Genomic DNA, 22,198 nt, shown 5'->3' with positions numbered 1-22,198 from the left:
CAGAAGTATTAATGATTTTGAAAGAACATAAGAACATAGAAATTGAACATTTTACTAGAATAAATGAGAAAAGCTGGTAAATTTTGGGACTGTGCCTTTTTATGCATACATTTCATGAAGTTACTGTATGCTTTCAAGCATTTTGTTTTCTCCTATAATCAGAGACTGCTGCTTAAATAAGGATATGCATATGTTGCTGTCACTCGTTTATTTTAAAAGATGATAAAATTTGTCAAGAGCTTCAATACTGGACATTATAACTTACAAGATATTTCAGTGGCAAGAAAACAGCCCACTCTCTTCCTGTCACCAAGTTGAGAGTCACTACATTAACAGAAAGCTTCTGATGGTGCGAGAGAATGAAACTCTGAATCCTTGTGTGAGATTAAGCACATGCTACTCATTATTAGGGCAGAAGTACTTTGTTTTATTTGGTGCTCAACTCCATCCCATGAGAAATGGTTACATCCCCCTTTGAAACAGAAAGACATTGAAGATCCTTAAGAGCAGTTAGGGGCTTTGTGCAAGTTATTTAGAAAGCAGGGGGAGAATAAAAATTCAAACCCAGACATGATATTGTGTATTTGATTAAATAACAATTATTATATTTCTAGTCAGAAAACCATCCTTTTGTTCCTTCCTCTCCAACATCCATTCTGTTTGAAGAAGTTTTGCCTTACCTGGTGCTTTTACAGTTAAAACTGATGGATTTAGTACAGATTGTCCGAGTCATGTTATCTTTACGTACAGTGAAAACCTACTGGGTGATGGAATGATGCTTTATAACAGTAACAGTGCACTTCATTTGTAGTCATTAAACACGCAGCAGGCTCCTCACCACACTGACACTTGTTCCCCAGTCAAAGCTCCTGCATGACATGGCCCCACTCTGTAAGGTGCCATTTACTGAAAATGAGAATTTGGCTTGGGATAATTAATAAATGCCATGGTTCTCTCAAACAAATGCATAATTTGGTATGTGAGAAGTAAAATGCAAATGGCAAGGACAAACAACACAAGCTCTCTTGCTTAGCATCTTAAAGTTTTTAAAGAGTGAAGTGGACATCTGGTCCTGTATTTATTCTCAAAAGAAAAAGCCACACAAGAAGCCACTGTGAAAAACTCCAATAGATGATGAGATGGTGTAAGTGTGGATTAGCATCCCAAGAGACATAAGCTCCCCCATTACTAGACGGCAAATTTTATGGTGACACAAGGTTCTAATACCTCTCAATTGCTGTCCAGCTTGACCTCTGTAAACCTCTCTTCTTACATCTGTGAAATGGATACAAAAAATTAATCTAGACTTTCCAAAGTGTAGCTGGCAGACTAATGATGGGTGAGAGATTATTTTAAGAAATATACCTGATGAACTTTTAAAAAATTCCATATTTTTTTATTTTAAGGTAGATTAGGAAGGAAAGAAAATTAATCACACAATACCACTTAGTTCAAGAATAACATTTTTAAAGGGGAGATTGAAGTTGAAATATTAGGTATGCAAGAATTTAAAGAAAAAAGTGATATAATAATAATACAGATAATCTACAGTTATAAAAAAACATTATATTTGTACTTTCTGGCATTTGGAAACTTTTTGGCATAATAAAAGGTTTTTGTTTGTTTGTTTGTTTTTGAGACAGGGTCTTGCTCTGTAGTCCAGACTGGAGTACAGTGGCGCAGTCTTGGCTCACTGCAACCTCTGGCTCCTGGGTTCAAGCAATTTTCCTGCCTCAGTCTCCTAAATAGCTACAACTACTCGAACTCCTGACCTCAAGTGATCTGCCAACCTCAGCCTCCCAATGTGCTGGGATTACAGGTGTGAGCCACTGTGCTCGGCCAGATAAAAGGTGCTATTGTTGCTGTTATTATTGGTAGTGCTGGAGGTAGCAGTACCAACAGTAGTATGTGTAATAGTAGTAGTAAAAATTGTAGCTATAGGGTTTTTTTCTTTTTATTTATTTATTTTTTTAGAAACAGGGTCTCTCATTCTCCATTGCGGTGGCATGATCATAGATCACTGCATTCTGGAAATCCTGGGCTCAAGTGATTCTCCTCCCTCAGCCTCCTGAATAGCTGAGCCCACAGGTGTGCACAATCATGCCTAACTATTTTGTATTTTTTTTTCTTTTTTTATAGATACGCGGGTCTCACAATATTGCTAGGTTCAAGGCCGGGCGCGGTGGCTCAAGCCTGTAATCCAGCACTTTGGGAGGCCGAGACGGGCGGATCACGAGGTCAGGAGATCGAGACCATCCTGGCTAACACGGAGAAACCCCGTCTCTACTAAAAAATACAAAAAACTAGCCGGGCGCGGTGGCGGGCGCCTGTAGTCCCAGCTACTCGGGAGGCTGAGGCAGGAGAATGGCGTGAACCCGGGAGGCGGAGCTTGCAGTGAGCTGAGATCCGGCCACTGCACTCCAGCCTGGGCGGCAGAGCAAGACTCCGTCTCAAAAAAAAAAAAAAAAAAAAAAAAAAAAAAATATTGCTAGGTTGGTCTCAAACACCTGGCCTGAAGTCATTCCCCTGCCTGGTGCTGGAATTACTTACAGACATGAGCCACTGCACCTGGCTTTTTGTTTTGTTTTATTTTCAGTTTTTTCTACCCACTTCTTCCTTGAAAAAAATAATCCTATCTCTTAAGAAAAAAAATTAAAGGCTATATGAAACATTAAACACCTTCACATGCTTGATGACTATCATTGCCGCCTTTATCTGCAACTCTAAGTTGCTGACCCCACAGAGCTGCCATGCTATGCTGTCCAGGGAATTCAAATGAATGATTAATTCACAGAGCTAATGTAACTCAATAAAAGGATTAAAATGCTAAATAACATGATTCATGGACATAAAATTTTTAGTACCGAAGTTTTTTGTCATCATTTCATTTGATGTTTATAATGAAAATGTAAAAAGACAGTAATAATATGTGCATTTAACAAATGCGAAAGAAGAGACCCGTTACCATTAAATGCATGACCAAAAATCTCACAACTTGGTCTGGACAAAGAATTTTGTCTCAATTTAAGAGAAAAATACTAGAGTTTATTTTGAATAAAAAATTTAAAGTTTTGAAAAAATGGAAAGATTTTACATTTTAATAGCAGTTTTCCTTTTGAGTTCAGTTTCTTTGATGTACAATACAATTTTATTTTGAAAATAAATGTCATACAAGAGTGTGTGGTATAAATACAGTTAGAGTCTGAAAATAATTTTCTTCTTTCAAGAGAAATGAAAAGAAGCAATTAGAATACTTACATTTTACACTTCACAAGATTACTGGAGAACACATAAACCCACACTTGAAATTAAACTTACATTAAAAATACTACCAATTACTTAATTTTTCTTTAATGAAATAAATTGTATAAAATGTTTTGCATCGGTGAAGAAATGACTACTGTTCCAGACTTTTCTCCTTTGCTATATTATTGCTACATAATCTTTACTCATATTAACTAATACTTCCATTGTTATATCTTAAACTTGCCCCAACTAAGATGCAGGGATAGTTTACTTGGTTTAGTTGAGACTACAAAAGATTCATTCATGTATCTAAATACCCAATCTCCAGGAATAAGTTATGACTAGCATTGTTCTGTGGTTTTAATCTGAGTCACAGTCCCTTGCTTAATCTGATTAATTCCTCCAGGATCACTCTTAAACTTACTGTTTGAGACACATTAAAGGGAGGGTCCCAAACCTTTCTATATTTGAAGATTATCTAGTTTTAGATATTTCATTATAGATAGATAGAGAGATAGATGATAGATAGATGACCAACAGACCAATATATTTTAAAAGTACTTAAAAATTTCATTATTTCATTTACACTGCAATCCATTTGTGTTTTCTGATGATATCTTTAGGCAACTTACTTCAGCTCATAAAGCCAGAAAGATCTCCCGTTTGAGAATAGAATCTTGAAATTGAAGTCAGCTTTTCCATTTTCAAAGTTTTAATGTCATTAAGCATTCAAAGAACCTTAAGCAGATGTCATCAATTCATCCTCCTTTAAAGGAAAGTGGAACTAAACTATTGAACATAAAATATTAGCTTCAAAAGGACACACTTATAATAAAAACTACATTTTACTATATGACAACAATGCAGTATACACTGTTTCAAGAATTTTATATGCAATAACTCAGTACAACAAATTAATGAAATAGGTACTCAATATTTTGCAGATCTACATTTTACAAATATGAAAAGTAGTACAATGTGGTTAAATAATTTACTTAATATTGCAAAATTAGGAAAGTCTGGTTGGCAGAATAATTATGACCCAAAGATGTGCACCTCCAGGTCCCTGAAACCTGTGAATGTATGTTACATATAAGACAGAAGGGAGTCAGGTTGCATATGAAAATGAGGTGGCTAATCTGTTGACTTTAAAATAGAGAGCTTATCCTGAATTATCCAGGTAGACCTAATATAATTACAGGGATCTTTAAATAATGAAGCAGGTGTCAGAAGGAGTCAGTGTCAAGAGTGATGCTATATGAGAAAGACCTAACCAGCCATTGCTAGCTTTGAAGGTGAAAAGTGGGCATGGGCCAAAGAATGAAGGCAACTCCAGAAGTTGGAAAAGGCACTGAAATGGATTCTCCTGTATAACCTCCAGGGGCTATGCAGCCTGGCTAGTACCTTGTTTTTAACCCAGTGGGACTTATGTCAGATATTTGAACTTCAAGACTGAAAGATAATAAATTCATGTGTTTTCAGCTACTAAGATTGTGTTAATTTGATACAACAGCAATAGAAAACGAATATACAAATAGGGACTTAATTAATTAATGCATATAATCTTTATTGGCCAGGTGCAGTGACTTATGCTTGTAATCCCAGCACTTTGGGAGACTGAGGTAGCAGGTCTCTTGAGTTGAGGAGTTTGAAACCAGCCCGGGCAACGTGGTGAAATCCCATCTCTACAAAACCTACAGAAATCAGCATGTTGTAGTGGTTTTTGCCTATAGTTCTAGCTATTTGGGAGGCTGAGGTAAGAGGATCTCCTGAGCACAGGAGGTTGAGGCTGCAGTGAGCCATGATCATACCACTGCACTCCAGTCTGGGTGACAGAGCAAGACCCTATCTCAAAAATAATAATTATAATTTTTGAAATGTTTATTAAATTCTTGTTTTGTGCTACACACTATTCAAAATCTTTGGTAAACATCAGTGAACAAAACAAATAAAAATTTATTCTTATGAGATTTACATTTTTTTTGGATGGGGAACAGGGGAATTTGAAGCCAGGTAGTCAAATTTCAGAGTCCTCCTATGGTTATCCTATCTCTGAATAAATGTAATAAATGTTGCCTTAATTTAAAACTTACAAGTTGTATTTACAAAGAAAGGCATTTTAAGCAGTAGAAATTTACATCTTATTAAAACACATTTACTATCCCCTGTACACAATCATAACCAAATATTTAAACCCCGCTTTAATTTACTCATTTTTGTTTTGCTTTGCTTCCACTGAAGGAAGTACCAAGGGTAAAAAGAAAGTAATTTAAAAACTTATATCTGGAACATATTTTAATACACATTTCTAATAAACGTACTTTATTCAAATATACCATGTCATGGCATCTAAACCACTGATATTATGATGACATAACATCCTATATTTTGAAAATAGGGAACAAGGGCATCGACCTTCTGATGAAACAAAAAAGAATGCTGAGTTCAGTGCTCGAATATCATGAAAGCACTGAAACACATATTGCTGATAAATTGTATGAGATTATTATATTTTAAGTATTACAAAAGTGATAAAATTTTATCCTGCAGCAGTTATCTTATAGATCTTTCTCATAGATATCCTGCAGACTTCATAGATCATGGGAATTTAGCTTTAACTACACCAAATTTTCTATGGATTTGTCATTTTATTTTCATACAATGCTATCAAAATTGCTTTGTGTTGAAAAACTTACACTATTCAATAAATATAAATTTATTTTATGGAAGAAGAAGAAACTTTGATGGAAGATATATTCATGAAAAATATGGAAATAACACAAGTCATAAACAATTATAACCAAGGTTTTTCTCTCAGAGCACACAAGTTTACAGTCATTTGAAAATAATGCAATTCATTATATCGAGTCATTAATCTTCAATTCAAAGTTTTTAGCTGAAACAAAAAATGAAAAGAAAGAAAAAAAAAACCATAGATTCTCTTTGACTGCTTTTCTCTGTAGAGGTCAGTTGTTTAAAAATGATGAAAAAATACATTTTCACAATAGTAGTAATCAAAATTTAACAGATGAAGTGACAAACATAGTTTGTAAATGACATTTTGAATATGTCTGACTCTTTATATAAACTTTTACAGTGATTTTCTTTTTAATTCCAAGGGAGGTTTATCCTTTTTCTTTTCTTTTTTCTTTTCTTTTCTTTCTTTCTTTCTTTTTTTTTTGCAATATTTTTTTAATGAGCCCTGATAATTGATCAAACACTCTGAAGGATATTAGAGATAAAAAAGGTAGGGAAATATTTGCAGCGTATATTTTGAGAGCTTAGTCTAGTACAGTGATTTTTAAACAGTGTGTATGGGAGTCATTTTGCAGTATCTGGAGAATTTGGCAGTATCTGGAGACATTGCTGCTTGTCACACTTTGGGGAAAGGGAAGTTGCCATGAGCATGTACAAGTGAAAACTAGGGATTACAATTCAAGGTGAGATTTGGGTGGGGACACATAGACAGAGCCAAAACATACTGCTTTCAAAAGTACATGTACATATGTTTAGATAAAATTTTAATTAAGAATAAATATTTTACTTTAAAACTTGTCAGGAAATAGGTATCAAGAACCAGAAAAGGATCTGGAACTTAACCTACTTCTTTTTTTAACTTTTATTTTAAATTCAGGGTTACAAGTGCATTTGGGTTACATAGGTAAACTTTTGTCCCGAGAGTTTCTTGCACAGATTATTTCATCACCCAGGTATTAAGCCTAGTACCCATTAGTCATTTTTCTCTATCCTCCTCCTCCTCCCACCCTCCACCCTTCGATGGGTCCCAGTGTGTGTTGTTCCCCTCTATGTGTCCACGTGTTCCCGTCATTTAGCTCATTTATAAGTGAGAAAATGCAGTATTTGGTTATTTGTTCCTGTGTGAGTTTGCTAAGGTCAGCCTCCAGCTCCATCCATGTCCCTGCAAAGGACAAAACAATAATGAAGCATGATCTCATTCTTTTTGTGGCTGCATACTATTCCATGGTGTACATGTAGCACATTTTCTTTATAAAGTCTATCATTGGTGGGCATTTAGGTTGATTCTTTGATATTATGAATAGTGTTGCAAGCTAACAAGTGTGGCTGTCACAGTTCCATGCATGATGGTAGAAAACATGAGACTCCTGGGTAAGAGATAAAGCACAGTTTATTACTCGAAAAAATAGTACTAGACAGAGTATTAACATTTTCTTCACTTGTTCTCAGAGGTTCAGTTCCCATAGGATGAGACGGAGAGGGCCAGATAGTCTGCTTAAAGATGGGTTGTGTTCCCTGCATTTACAGAACTCAAATCTTTTATAATGAACAGTGAGCATGCTTGTTCTTTGTGCTGGAAACGACTATCTCTGTCTTGAAAGACTGCTAGAAAATCTGCCCTTTGCTCCAGACATGTGCACTCTCTCTCTCCCAAGGCTGTTCACTATATGAACATCTTGAAATTTTTGTCTAAGACAAAGTACAGTCATTACTTTAGGCTCACAAGATGTATAGAAACCCAAGAAACTTATAGACAATTGTTTCTCATAGAAGCAAGTCAACATATCATTAATCCAGTCTGTTTCATAGATACAGTATTACCTCAGGGCAAAAACGCAGTTAAATTTACTTTGCTATATGTTTAATGTTATATCAGGGATTATTTGAAGTATTCAGAAAAATTCTAGCCAATAATGTATTAAATACCTAATATCAATAATATTCTATGAAAAAATGTTGGAAATTTTGTTATTGATGCAATCAATACATTTAGCAATGAATTTCAAAACCCACATGTTATTAGCTAAAACTCTTTTGAAAGACATAAACGTAAATAAAACAGCTTAAGATTAACAAGTAAACAGTGATCTATAAGAAAGAATAAACAGTTGTCTCACTGAAACCCACTGCAAAACCTGTAATATTGGAATAAAACAAGGAAATAAAAACACTCTTCAGACTTTCTTCATTTCTTAATTGTGTTCTCTTTGGATATTAGTTTCATAGTATCATTCTTTTCTCATTCATAAGACAAAATATATCTGATTTTCCATTGTATCGATCAGGTGCAAGGTGAACACCTCACAATATCCAGCTACAACAACCCAGAGACAGACCTGAACTCTCCATCCATACAAAAAAATTCAGATATAGAAAAAAAAAAATGATTTAGCCCCTTGTGGGCTAATTGACTCTGCAGTGCTTAGAGATGTGGAATATGGTGAGATGTAGTTTACACTCTTCAAAATGAAATCCAGGGTGCCTACTCTGTAATTTTGTTGGTAGAGAAGAAGGGAACAAAAAGAGGCAGTCTTCAGAATCACGGGGTAGGCCAGACCTAATAATTGCCTTCTTCATATTCCCATTGTCCCTGTTAGTATGTAATTTTTTTTTATAATTTTGAATGTAGGAAGTAAAAATTGCCCTAACCTTGCTGCCATTAAAGAGGAAAAAAAATAGTGATTTGCATCTTTTCTATCCTAAGCGACATTCTCTGCCACAAAATAATTATGTTGTCATTCTAAGTAACATAATATTATGTGGCTTAGATACCCTCTCAGTCATGAAGTATAAATTAGTAACAATACCATTTAAAATGTAAAATGTATTTTTCATTTTATAAAAATTTATTTTCATAATTGAAATAGTTTTGGTTTGTTTGTTTTGGTCAGACTGGGTGGTCAGTGATCAATTTGAGAATCTGAAAAAAATAACTACACACATAAAAATGTATCATATCATGCAATTTATAGAAGAACTAAAGCCTATTTATAGATTCCTTAGAATGCCATCAAATCTAAGATGAGAAATCCCATGTTATATTGGTATTTAAGCCCTATAAAAATAACATTGTCTGTCTCATGTAATGCTGTAAGCCTAGAAACTAGTCATAATAATTATTATAGCTCATTTAATAGTTGCTACATTCATGTTATAAAAGATTATGATTATTCACATTTTGTATCTGAGAAAGCTAAGGCTGAGATTTATAAAGAATATTAAATTGATTTCTTAACAAATTACTTAGATGTATAGCTATGTGGGCATATAGCATTTCAGGTAAAAAATTAAGATCACATGTTATATTGATAGTCTATTACTATGTTTGTAGATAAATTTTTAGGTTATGAAATCAATATATCCTTTATAATTCTCCAGTACAGTAAGGTCATACCTGATCAATTCATTTGTATATTTCTTGGCAATATATTAAGATAATAAAATGGCCCATAGTGAAACTGTAATATGGTAATAATCTATCTATACATATGTATATGTAGTTTTTACCATGTTGCAGACATTTACTCAATCAGTAAGCAAATATTTAAAACAGTAGAAAAGTAGTGCCAGGCTCAGTACTATTGATATCAAATATCCTCATCAAAATTCTGTTTCGTACAAAATGTTGACTTACTTTTTAGTCCACTTCTGCGACCAAACAAAATTACTTACATGTTACAAATACTGTAACTCTAAAACAACAATTTCAAAATACATAAAAGTTGGCATACATGATTCCAACTGTTACTATTCTCCAAACTTAAAAGCAACAGAATTTGCTTAATAAACGCATTTATAATATAATAGATGCTTACAAGCATAATATAATCTGTTGAATTTACATATGCATATATGGGCCATAATATAATCTGTTGAATTTACATATGCATATATTATATTTGGGTATTTAATGGTCCCTTGTATACAAAATTTTCTCATTATTTGGCTTTTTGGGAATAGCAATACAGCACAATACCCTTGAAAGCCTTTACTTTAGTACTGTGTGTGTGTATACATATATGTACTCAATTATAATTTCTGCTCTCTTGTTGCTAGTACTTAAATTCATTCCTTTACTTTAATCCCTCAAACATAAATGGGAAATGTTTTCTCTTTTAAGTTTACTAATCTCCTCTGCAAAATATAGCCCTCGCATATATTGTTCAGCTAGAGGAATAAAAGATGAAGTGAGTTTGGAGAAGTACCGGACCTTAAAACATACTTTTAATTTTAAATGACCTTAAAGCATACTTTTAATTTTGTGTCTCTGCTTTGCTTTTTAATTTCCTCTCATGTGATCATTGGTCCATTGAAACTCCTGATGATTTTTTTATTACATTTGCTTAAGGATTAAGAACCTGTCTCACAGTTTAGTGGTTTGTCTTGCAATTTGATTGGAAAAACACTGAAACAAATAAGCAAAACTAATAGCCTAGCACACACACATGCACACATGTGTATGAACACACACATTCCAGTAGTTTGCTCAATTCTAGTAAGTATATCCACCTGTCTACAGAAATATGTTTTCTTTATTTAGATATACATCATGCCACCCAAATAAAATATTCTATTAAGAAATGCCTTATCTGTCATTTACACATCAAACTGACTATAAAAATCAAACAAATATAGTTTTCAGGAATGCAAAATTTAGGATAATTTTCTGGGAGATAAAAATGGAACTCACTATGTGACAGGTTGACTTCTACATGTTTTTATCCAGGTGAAGAAGTTCAGTTGGCAGTTAGATACATGGGACAAAAAGGTCTGGGAAGGTACAAAGAGCAAGTAACTAAAGAGAGAAAGGCATTTAAATTGGAAATAGAGTGGATGAATATAAGCCCCAGCAGAAGAAACCATATTTAAGAATCAGTGAGATTCTAAAATGTATTTTAAAATAGCAGCATAGTTGAATAAGAAAGCACATATTTCTGGGAGTGAAGAAAAGCCATCGAAAGAAACTTTCAAGATCTGGCATAGACTTCAAGTAGAATGCATAGGGAATAGGGATTGGCAGTTAGAGGATTATAGAGCCTTAGCAAGAGCCTTTTCAGAGTTTGGAAGGCTACATTTAACGTTTCATAGAAAGGTAAAAAGTCACTAACGAACCATTCGCTAAGACAGAGATGAGCAGTCAAATCCTCCATGATACCATCCTTGATTCTTCCAGGATTCATAAATTCAAGAGAAGCAAGTGGCCAGAATGGGCTAGAAAATATAAAGTGCGCAAGAGATAAAAGGCAAATAATTAAAGAAGATGATTTTTACCCAAATTGTCTTATTTCTCCAACACTATCGATCATCTGTATCAAATAATCTAACTATGCAGTTTTATGTATTGTTCAATAATATTTTGCTCACAAATAGATGGAGCTTTTTAAAGAAGAGTTTATTTTTCGTTTACTAATATATGTATCCCCAAATCAATTGTAAAGCTATCATAGGATGGGTGCCAGTAGGATTTCTCCAAATTTGGACTGTTGTTGTGAATCTGAGACAGAAGAATATGGGACAAATGAAGTTGATATTAATAACTGAAGTATCACTTAGAATTATGCATCCCAAACTAGAAAGTGAAAGACTCTTACATGCTAAACACTGTTTCGACCAAAAAATAATAATAATGATAAATGGTGATATGGCTTGGTTGTGTCTCCACCCAAATCTCATCTTGAATTGTGGCTCCCATAATCTCCACATCTCGTGGGAAGGACCTGGTGGGAAGTAATTGAATCATGGGGGTGAGTTATTCACTATCTAATGGTAGTGAATGGGTCTCACAAGATCTGATGGTTTTATAAAGGGCAGTTCCCCTGCACACAGTCTCTGGCCTGCTGCCATGTAAGATGTGACTTTACTTCTCTTTCTCCTTCCACAATGATTGTGACCCATGTGGAACTGTGAGTCCATTAAACCTATTTTTCTTTATAAATCACCCAGTCTCTGGTATTTATTCATAGCAATATGAAAACTATGTAATATTTTGTAATATAATGTAATACTATGTAATATAAATGGCAAACTGTAGCAAACATAACCCTGGTCCCACCAAAATTATGGAGATACAGAAATTTAGATAAGTAAATAAACAATTCTGATAAAATGTTGCGATAATTATAAGGAGGAAAGACAAGATACTGAGAAAACACATGGGAGACATATCTACCAGGGATTTAGAAGTGGGGAGCTGACTCTGGAGTGGTCTGAGAAAACCACCTATTGGGAGTGGTAGCTAAACTAAGACCAGAATGGTAAATAGGATCTAGGCAGACAAGTGAATGGAGTGTGTGTAGGTATGTGTGTGTTTCTGTGTATATATACAGTATGCATAGAAAAGTAGGGTTTACACAGAGAATGTGCTAGGAAAAGGAGAGATTCTTGATGAAAGCATATAAGTGAGAGAGAATAAAGCATATTGATACATTAGTTCAGTATAGCTGACGTGAATAATGTGAGAAGAATAATAAGAGATGATGCAAGAGAGACTTCAGGAAAGACCCTACAAAGTTTATTAGGTAATTTTCAATTTCACTTTAAGGGTAATTGTGTGTGATCAAAGAGTTTATATATATATGTGTGTGTGTTCTGGAATACATATGCAGAACTTGCAGGTTTGTTAAATAGGTATACATGTGCTATGGTGGTTTGCTGCACTCATCAACCCATTATCTACATTATGTATTTCTCCTAATGCAATCCCTCCCCTAGCCCCTCACCCCACTGACAGGCCCCAGTGTGTGATGCTCCCCTCCCTGTGTCCATGTGTTCTCATTATTTAACTCCCACTTATGAGTGAGAACATACAGTGTTTGATTTTCTGTTCCTGTGTTAGTTTCCTGAGAATGATGCTTTCCAGCTACATCCATGTCCCTGCAAAGAACATGAACTAATTCTTTTTTATGACTGTATAGTATTCCAGATTCTCTTTATCCAGTCTATCATTGATGGGCATTTGGGTTAGTGCCAAGTCTTTACTATTGTGAATAGTGTTTCAGTAAAAATAGGTGTGCATGTGTCTTGATAGTAGAATGATTTATAATCCTTTTAGTATATAACCCATAATGGGATTGCTGGGTCAAATGATATTTCTGTTTCTAGATCCTTGAGGAATCCCCACACTGTATTCCACAATGGTTGAACTAATTGACACTCTCACCAACAGTGTAAAAGCATTTCTACTTCTCCACATTCTCTTGAGCAACTGTTGTTTCCTGACTTTTTAATGATCACCATTCTAACTGTCATGAAATGATATTTCATTGTGGTTTTGATTTGCATTTCTCTAATGACCAGTAATGATGAGCTTTTTTCGTATCTTTTTTGGCCACATAAATGTCTTATTTTGAGAAGTGTCTCTTCATATCCTTTGCTCACTTTTTGACAGAGTTGTTTGCTTTCTCTTGCAAATTTGTTTAAGTTCGTTGTAGATCCCGGATATTAGTCATTTGTCAGATGGATAGATTGCACAAATTTTCTCCCATTCTGTAGGTTGTCTGTTCACTCTTATGATAGTTTCTTTTGCTGTGCAGAAGCTTTTTAGTTTGATTAGACCTCATTTGTCAATGTTGGCTTTCATTGCTATTGCTTTTGGTGTTTTGGTCATGAAGTCTTTGCCCATGCCTATGTCCTGAATGGTATTGCCTAGGTTTTCTTCTAGGGTTTTCATAATTTTAGGTCTTACATTTAAGTCTTTAATGCTCCTTGAGTTAATTTTTGTGTAAGGTGTAAGGAAGGGGTTCATTTTCAGTTTTCTGTATATGGCTAGCCAGTTTCCCCAACACCATTTATTAAACAGGAAATCCTTTCCCCATTGCTTGTTTCTGTCAGGTTTGTCAAAAATCAGATGGTTGCAGATTGGTGGTGTTATTTCTGAGGCCTCTGCTCTGTTCCATTGGTCTATATATCTGCTTTGATACCAGTACTGTGCTGTTTTGGTTACTGTAGCCTTGTAGTATAGTTTGAAGTCAGGTAGTGTGATGCCTCCAGCTTTGTTCTTTTTGCTTAGGATTATCTTGGCTGTACAGGATCTTTTTTGGTTGTATACAAAATTTACAGTAGTTTTTTTTTTTTTTTTTTTTTTCTAATTCTGTGAGGAAAGTCAATAGTAGCTTGAAGAGGATAGCATTGAATCTATAAATTACCTTGGACACTATGGCCATTTTCATGATATTGATTCTTCCTATCCATGAACATGGAATGTTTTTCCATTTGTTTGTGTCTTCTCTTATTTCCTTGAGCAGTTGTTTGTAGTTCTCCTTGAAGAGGTCCTTCACATCCCTTGTAAGTTGTATTCCTAGGTATCTTATTATCTTTATAGCAATTGTGAATGGATGTTCACTCATGATTTGGCTCTCTGTTTGTCTATTATTGATGTATAGGAATGCTTGCAATCAGGCAATGGAAAGAGATAAAGTGTATTCAGATAGGAAGAGAGGAAGTCAGGTTGTCTCTGTTTGCAGATGACATGATTGCATATTTAGAAAACCCCATCGTCTCAGCCCCAAATCTCCTTGCATTGATAAGCAACTTCAGCAATGTCTCAGGATACAAATGAAAGCAAAAGAAAAAACGCAGTTGAAAACATTGGAACCAGTAATTAAATAAGGACACAATATAAATCTTTTCATATTACAAAGTGTATTTAAAGCACCTAATGTCTTAAATAACATTTAGTTTACAGAGTTTTTTGATAATTAAATGATATAAACTTGTTTCTCACCAGTGTACTACTGAAAAGATACAAGCATTCACAAGTATTCAAAGAGTAAGGTTTTCTTTCTTTCTTTCATTAACAATATGTAGAACACCTTCAGAGAATGATAGCACATCTATGTCCTTGAAATTATGATAGAAAGTTGCAAAAAATCATAATTACCTTCAGAACGAATTTTGAACATAACTATTACTCTAAAATCACATCACACAACAGCCCTTTACACACATTACACAATGTGAACAGTCAGCATAGAGGCAGAGAGCTTCTTCCACTGAGCTAAACAAAAGAATGAGAAGTAAATAGTTGTACATAATGAGACCTAAGCCTTTCCTCATCATTTTATAATGAAAAAATGCTTGGATTTTGTTAACAATGCTTTGAAAAATAATATATAATTAATTCTCTTAAGGATTTCAGCAAAATGAATTTTTCTGTGCTCAGATGCAAATATGAAATTTCTGGACCAGGCGCGGGGACTCACGCCTGTAATTCCAGCACTTTGGGAGGCCATGGCTGGCGGATCAGAAGGTGAGGAGATTGACACCATCCTGGCTAACATGGTGAAACCCCATCTCAACTAAAAAATACAAAAAAAATCCAGCCGGGCGCGGTGGCAGGCGCCTGTAGTCCCAGCTACTCGGGAGGCTGAGGCAGGAGAATGGCGGGAACCTGGGAGGCGGAGCTTGCAGTGAGCTGAAATCTGGCCACTGCACTCCAGCCTGGGCGACAGAGCAAGACTCAGTAAAAAAAAAAAAAAAAAAAAAAAAAAAAAAAAAAAAAAAAAAAAAAAAAAAAAAAGCTACTAACAAGAAAGCGGTAAAATAAACATCTGGGGATGCATTTTTCCCAGTGGAAATACAAAAAAAAAAAAAATTGACTCCATAACGGAATAAAATTTCAACAGCATATACCTTTAGTTACTCTATTGGAAGCATGCATTTATAAATTTTACATAACTAAGGTGCTGTTTTAAAATGTTTGAGCTGTTCTCTTATGCTAATTTTACTGTCAATATTTTCCAGTTATCGTTACAGCATTACCTTATATTAAGCCACCTTTTTCATTACATACATGGCATATGTTACCCAGTATTTTGAAAGCCTCTCAGCCTCTGAAGAGACTGAAAAATTATTTGATCTCTTTTGTTCCGTGGAGATGTTTGATACCTTTCTGACATATAACCAGAATAAACTGCCAACTTGGCCAACACTTCCGTATGTAATACTATAATAACTGTATTATAATGTATTATTATATAACTATTATTATCACTATCATAATTCCATAATGAGAAGATAGTTATTCTTTTACTCAATTTAGAATAGTCAAGTTGGATTCAAGATACTAGTGACAACAGTGTTGTGAATATAGTCAATAAAAATGTGTTGTACATTTCAAAATTACCACAAGAAATACATATTTGAGGTAATGTATGTGTTAATTACCTTGATTTCATTATTCCATGCTGTATTTGTAAATCATAACATCATTTTGTGCTCCATAAATAGATATAACTATAATTTGTCAATTTATAGTTTTAAAAATTTATAAAACGATGCTACTCTCAAAAATTTAGAAGTCTATTCTGCTCAAAAAACAAACCTAGATCTTATTTCTAAAATACAACCAAAAGCATAATTAAAGTGTATAACTATTCTTTGTATGCCATTTACTAACAGTATTTCATTCAAATTATTTTCTCAGTCTATCTTCTAATTCTACAATCTTGTAGTCTATCTACTGTGGTTGTTGTTATGAGGCAAGCAAACACCAGATGGACATAGTTTATTTACACCTAATAAGGTTTTTGAGACACAATTCTTGGCTCAAATTATGTAGATTGTTGGCATAAGGATAACAATGTATATTCCCTTGTGTCAAATACATACAGAAATTTTAGATCTTATTGACTGACAATTTTAATTACACAATAGTGGGAAATGAGCATTAACAATTCTAGAGTGCATGTGTCCATGCGCTCAGTGCAAGAACTTTACTTGGATGTTACATCCCTACCCCAGTCTTACTGACTTCATTTATGGTAATTCATTCCATTAGTTTACTCTGGGTTAAGACTATTTCTATTGTTTATTTGTTTGTTTGTTTTTAACCACAGAAAACAATCATATTTAGTAAGGTTTTTCCCTTAAAAACATTGAAAAATAGGTAAAAAAGGACATACTTTGGGCTATATCCTCCCCTTGGATTATTTTTAAATCTTCCTTATTATTGAATCCAGGCTTTCTACTCTGGAAAAAATACATTCTGCACACCACAGCCTTGTGTGGCGTGTAAACAACTTGTCTAGTCATAGCATTTGTATTAACCCTTCTCACACTGCCCTAAAGAGCTATCTGAGACTGGGTAAGTTATGAAGAAAAGAAGTTTAATTGACACATAGTTCTGCAGGCTATACAGGAAACATGGTTTGGGAGGCCTCAGGAAACTTACAATCATGGCAGAAGGCAAAGGGGAAGGGAGCACACCTTCAAGTGTAGAGCAGAAGGAAGAGAGGAGTCAAAGGGTAAGTGCTACACAATTTCAAAGGACCAGATCTCATGAGAACTCACTCATTATCATGAGAACAGCAAGGGAGAAATCTGCCCCCAGGATCCAATAATCTCCCACCAGGTCCCTCCGCCAACACTGAGGATTACAATTCAACATGAGTTTTGGGTGGGGACCCGGAGCCAAACCATATTACCATTCATCTATTCAAAATGCTTTAAAGAAATATTAGCCATATGATTGTGACTGTCCTGATTAATAGTCATAAAACAAATCTCTGTTATTCGCTAAAAAGTTTCTTACATGTATCATTGGGATGCTCTTAGAGTCTATAAGAAGCCTAGGTTTTAAGCTGAACCCCCCAATAACACTCTCTAAATCTGATTAAAATGTGTCTAACTACATTTTGATTCTATTAAAGGGATAATATATGAGGCTCACTGCCTCCCAGTATTTTGAAAGTATTGCATATTGTAAATTCCTAGTGTATAGAATAAAACAATTATAATCATGTTATCTCAATGTCACAATTTATTTAATAGATTATATTACAAAGAGGAAATTCAAAACTCACAAGTAGCTATGCCCAAATAGTGAAAAGTTATGCCAAATCAGAAATAAAATTTTCCTAGTCTATCCAATGAGATTCACCATCCATTCAGGCATTTAATTCTCAAGAAAAAGGTTGTCAATTTTATAGTTAGAAAGATTAATTGCAGATCATTCTCTACTGACCAAAAATTACAATTATGCAAGTTCTTTTGGATCTATAAAAAACTATCTGTGGAAGCTTACCTCTCTCTGGCTCCATTTTTATCCTTTTATCCAGGCAGATGACAGGTAATTGCTAAAATAGACAACTTCTATAAAGATCACAATATGCTTTTCAATTTTCACTGCAGTTAGAAATTTTCTCTTTCATCCTGAGGTCCTAGAGGGGATTCAAATCATTTACTTAGGCATTCATTTAGTAGCTACTTAGAAAACATAATTACACACTGAGATTATTAAACTTTATGTACACCATACAAGCTATCCAAGGTCTTAATTTTAATATCTACAGTTGCTACATCATAAGTGTCATATAAACCAAAAATTCAGTCTTTATTTACCTGTAAAGAACAAAAAGGGGACTATCTTAAAACATGATTTTTATATCTACAGTTGGTTCCCCAAATAGTATATATCTTTTTACTTAACCTGAAACGTGTATTCAACTATAAGAGACAATTGTCTTTCTTCTACAACTCACATGCTACAGAAATAATTTCATTGCTAGACTTTCACTTTCTTCATAAAGTTGAAAAACAAATTATACAATAGCTTATTTAGTTGAATCTAATATATATGTGCATATATATGTGTGTGTGTGTATATATATATATATTCACATACTAAACTTCCCCAAATCAACACTTACCTTACAGTCAATGTAAAAAACGAATTTTTACCAGCCATCCGGGTATTAAATTGCTTCATTCCTTGAAAATGTCAACACTTAACTCACCTTTGAAGTACAGAGTTTATTTATTTATTTTTTTAAGAGAGAGAGGGTCTTGCTCTGTTGCCCAGACTGGAGTGCAGTGGCTTTATCTTGGGTCACTGCAACCTCTGCCTCCCAGATTCAAGTGATTCTCCTGCCTCAGCCTTCTGAGTTGCTGGGATTACAGGTGTCTGCCACCATGCTCGGCTAATTTTCTATTTTTAAGTAGAGACCAGATTTCACCATGTTTGCCAGGCTGATCTTAAACTCCTGATCTCAAGTGATCTGCCCACCTTGGCCTCCCAAAGTGCTGGGATTACAGGCATGAGCCACCACGCCCAGCCATAATATTTCCATTCAACAAAACTTTTCACATAGTCAATACTGACTTCTCAAAGCAGAATTTCTTCTTCTGCTTGATTCCCCGTGTGTTTCTTGTGGCTGGAGTGGAGGCACATAATCTGGGATCCCTCAATCAGGGAAGTCTATGCTTTATATTTTTGGACTTGAGAAATATAGAGAAACAAGATACATGAGGAAGAAAGTATACACAGTTTTGATCATTTTTGTATATGAGGTTTAAAATAGCATCTCTGCAGCCAGTAACAGTGACAGAGTTTGTGTCCAGTCTCCAGTATCAGTACTACATGTGTCATCTCCCCTAATTCACTGGTGTACGGCCTGGGGGATTTCACTGGATCCATTCAATTTCTGTAGCTCTCGTGAGTATGTAGCACACAAACATGGTTTTCAGGATCTCCTATAGAGCCTGTTTGTTACCTAGTATTTTGTGATTAATTCTCCTTCTGCTTTAAAAAGGCAAACCTGGAACCTATTTCTCATCAGATTTTCATCTTATTTATATTAGATGAAGCATATGTAATTGAACTTGGATCCCTGATTATCTCTTTAAAAATAACTTAAAAATGATTATACTTTGTAATGTTACAGGACACTTAGAATATGGCATGTCATATGGCATAAAATGTAATATTTGGCAATGTAGTTACCAAATAGTTCAGAATACTTAAAGAATTTCTAAGAATCCATAAGGCCCAGAGTGAGTTTTGTGAACAATTTATGAATTGAGAACTGTCATTCAAATTCTGAATATATATGTGTCACAGCTGCTGGCTGTTTTGCAAAAGAAGTTGTTAAACATCTAATAACATCTAATTCAACTAGCACAAACATTTTAAAGTAAGTCTAATCAAATCAAAATTAAAAATTATAGTCCAAAATTCTTCAATATGCCTTGAATTTTCCTAGTTTCATCCATAAAATTCAATATGGGAAATAAATCAGGATTTTTAAGCCTTAAATATATAAAATATATAAAAAGATTTTTTTTCAATTTTATGGTTTGAAAATGAAAGAGGTGCAAGACACAGACTGTCACTGAAGAGAAATATATATGAAAGAGCAAAGTCAAAACAGAGACAAACACAAGGTCACAAAAGTAATTTGGAACCTCTTGATTCTATATGCAGGGCAAACATTAAATACAGTCTAGCTTCTAGTCAGGTTAACATAAAACTCTACACTAAGACTCTATTTCCTTTAGTTCATATTACCTGATACTATATATGTTTAAATTTCATGTTATAAGGCAAGATAAAATATGATGTCAAGAGAAGAAACAAGAATCACAACCAGACTCAGCTATAATACAGAAACTGGAATTTTCAGATGGGAAATTTAAAATATCTATAAATAATATGGTAAGAGTTCTAATTTAAAAAGTAGACAACATGCAAAAATAACAGATGGATAATGAAAGTATAGAGCTGGAAACCCTAAGAAGAAATACACAAGAAATACGAGAAATGAAGAATGCCTTTGATGCGCATTCTTAGGAAAAATAAACAGAAAATACATACATTGTCAAATCAGAAGCGAAATTAAATGAAATGTAAAAGGAGTCATCACTACTGACCCCATGGCTGTGAAAGTATAATAAATGATATTATGATCATCTCCATTTCCACAAATTTGATAATTTAGAAGAAATAAACCAATTCCTTAAAAGACAAAAAGTGACAAAACTCACACAAGGAGAAATAGATAATCTGAATACATCTATATCTATTAGAAAAATTGAATTGATAATAACTTTCTCAAATAATTTTCTTTTCTAGAATGAAACCCAGATAACATGAAGTTTGTCTATACAAATTCAGACAACCTTAAAGATATTGTGAGGAAAGAAAAGACAATTCGCTTCTTCTATGCAAAGGCATGGCAGCACGTAAATATATATTTTAGATTTTCTGAGTGTGATTGTTTTTTGAATCATTGTTGAAAATATAATGTTAGCCAACAACTTTTAAAGAACTTTTTTTTTTATTTTGACCATTTGATTACTGATCAAAGGGTGGATGGCCTCACTAATTATATGCTAAAACTTTCCAAAGGAAAAATAATGAGAGTTTATAAGAAATCAAAAGATTTTGAAAGTGGATATTTGTGAGCTCTGAGTGTTGCTAGTTTCCTATTACTATAAAAACAAAATATATTACCACAACTTATGGCAAACTCTATTAGTGGCTTAAAACAGCACAAATTTATTATCTTACGGTTGTGGAGGTCAGAAGTCCAACATTGTCTCCCTGGGCTAAAATCAAGATGCCAGCACACTGATTTTTCTTTCTGGAGACTATAGGGGAACATTGATTTCCATGTTCACTCAGGCATTGGAAGAATTCAGCTCCATCCAATTGTCCTGAGGTCTCTTCTGTGCTGCCATCTCTTTTGCCTCTTCTTTCACTTTCACTTTTCTGTACCCACTTTTTTGCCTTCCTTTTTCACTTGTAAGGACCCATGTGACTACTTTGGACTCATCTGGATAATCCAGGATACTCTCTCTACTTTAAGGTCAATTTACTAGCAATTGATTCCATCTACCAGCATAATTTTCTATTGTGTAGTGTTGACGTATTCACAGACTTGACACCAGGAATTGGAATGTGAACATCTTTGGGGACGTGAAAAGCTACCACGTCAAGCTTTTCAATAAAATATTAGGGGCTCTTATATCACTTTTCACAGAGACTTTTTTTTTTTTTTTTTTTTTTTTTTTTAAGAAACTTAAACTGAAGATAATGAACACAACAGAGAATAAGGCCATGCTGGGAAATAGACTCACACTTAGTGGCTTTTGGAACTGATGGTGCATAGCCTCATGAAAGATTTTTACTGTCTTCTCATTTAACTTATTACCCCTTTTACTGGTTTATTGAAGGATCTGGCTTCACGGGATGCAAAACAGGAACAATTTAATCTTTTCCTACCCCAAGTATTAGATGACTCGTGTTAAAACTCTTCTTCCTGTGTCTGGATAATAAATCCAGCAGAACCATAGCCTTTAAAATCATATTCAAGCATTAATCATTTTATTTTAAGTATTATAATACCTATCCCAAGTACATTTCAAATTTGCAATGTTGTTGTCAAAATTTGTCAATGGATAAAGATATATATGTTTA

Source organism: Macaca thibetana, chromosome 5 (assembly GCF_024542745.1).
Source record: "Macaca thibetana thibetana isolate TM-01 chromosome 5, ASM2454274v1, whole genome shotgun sequence".
Classification (NCBI taxonomy): Eukaryota; Metazoa; Chordata; class Mammalia; order Primates; family Cercopithecidae; genus Macaca; species Macaca thibetana.
This window is presented reverse-complemented; position numbering follows the sequence as displayed.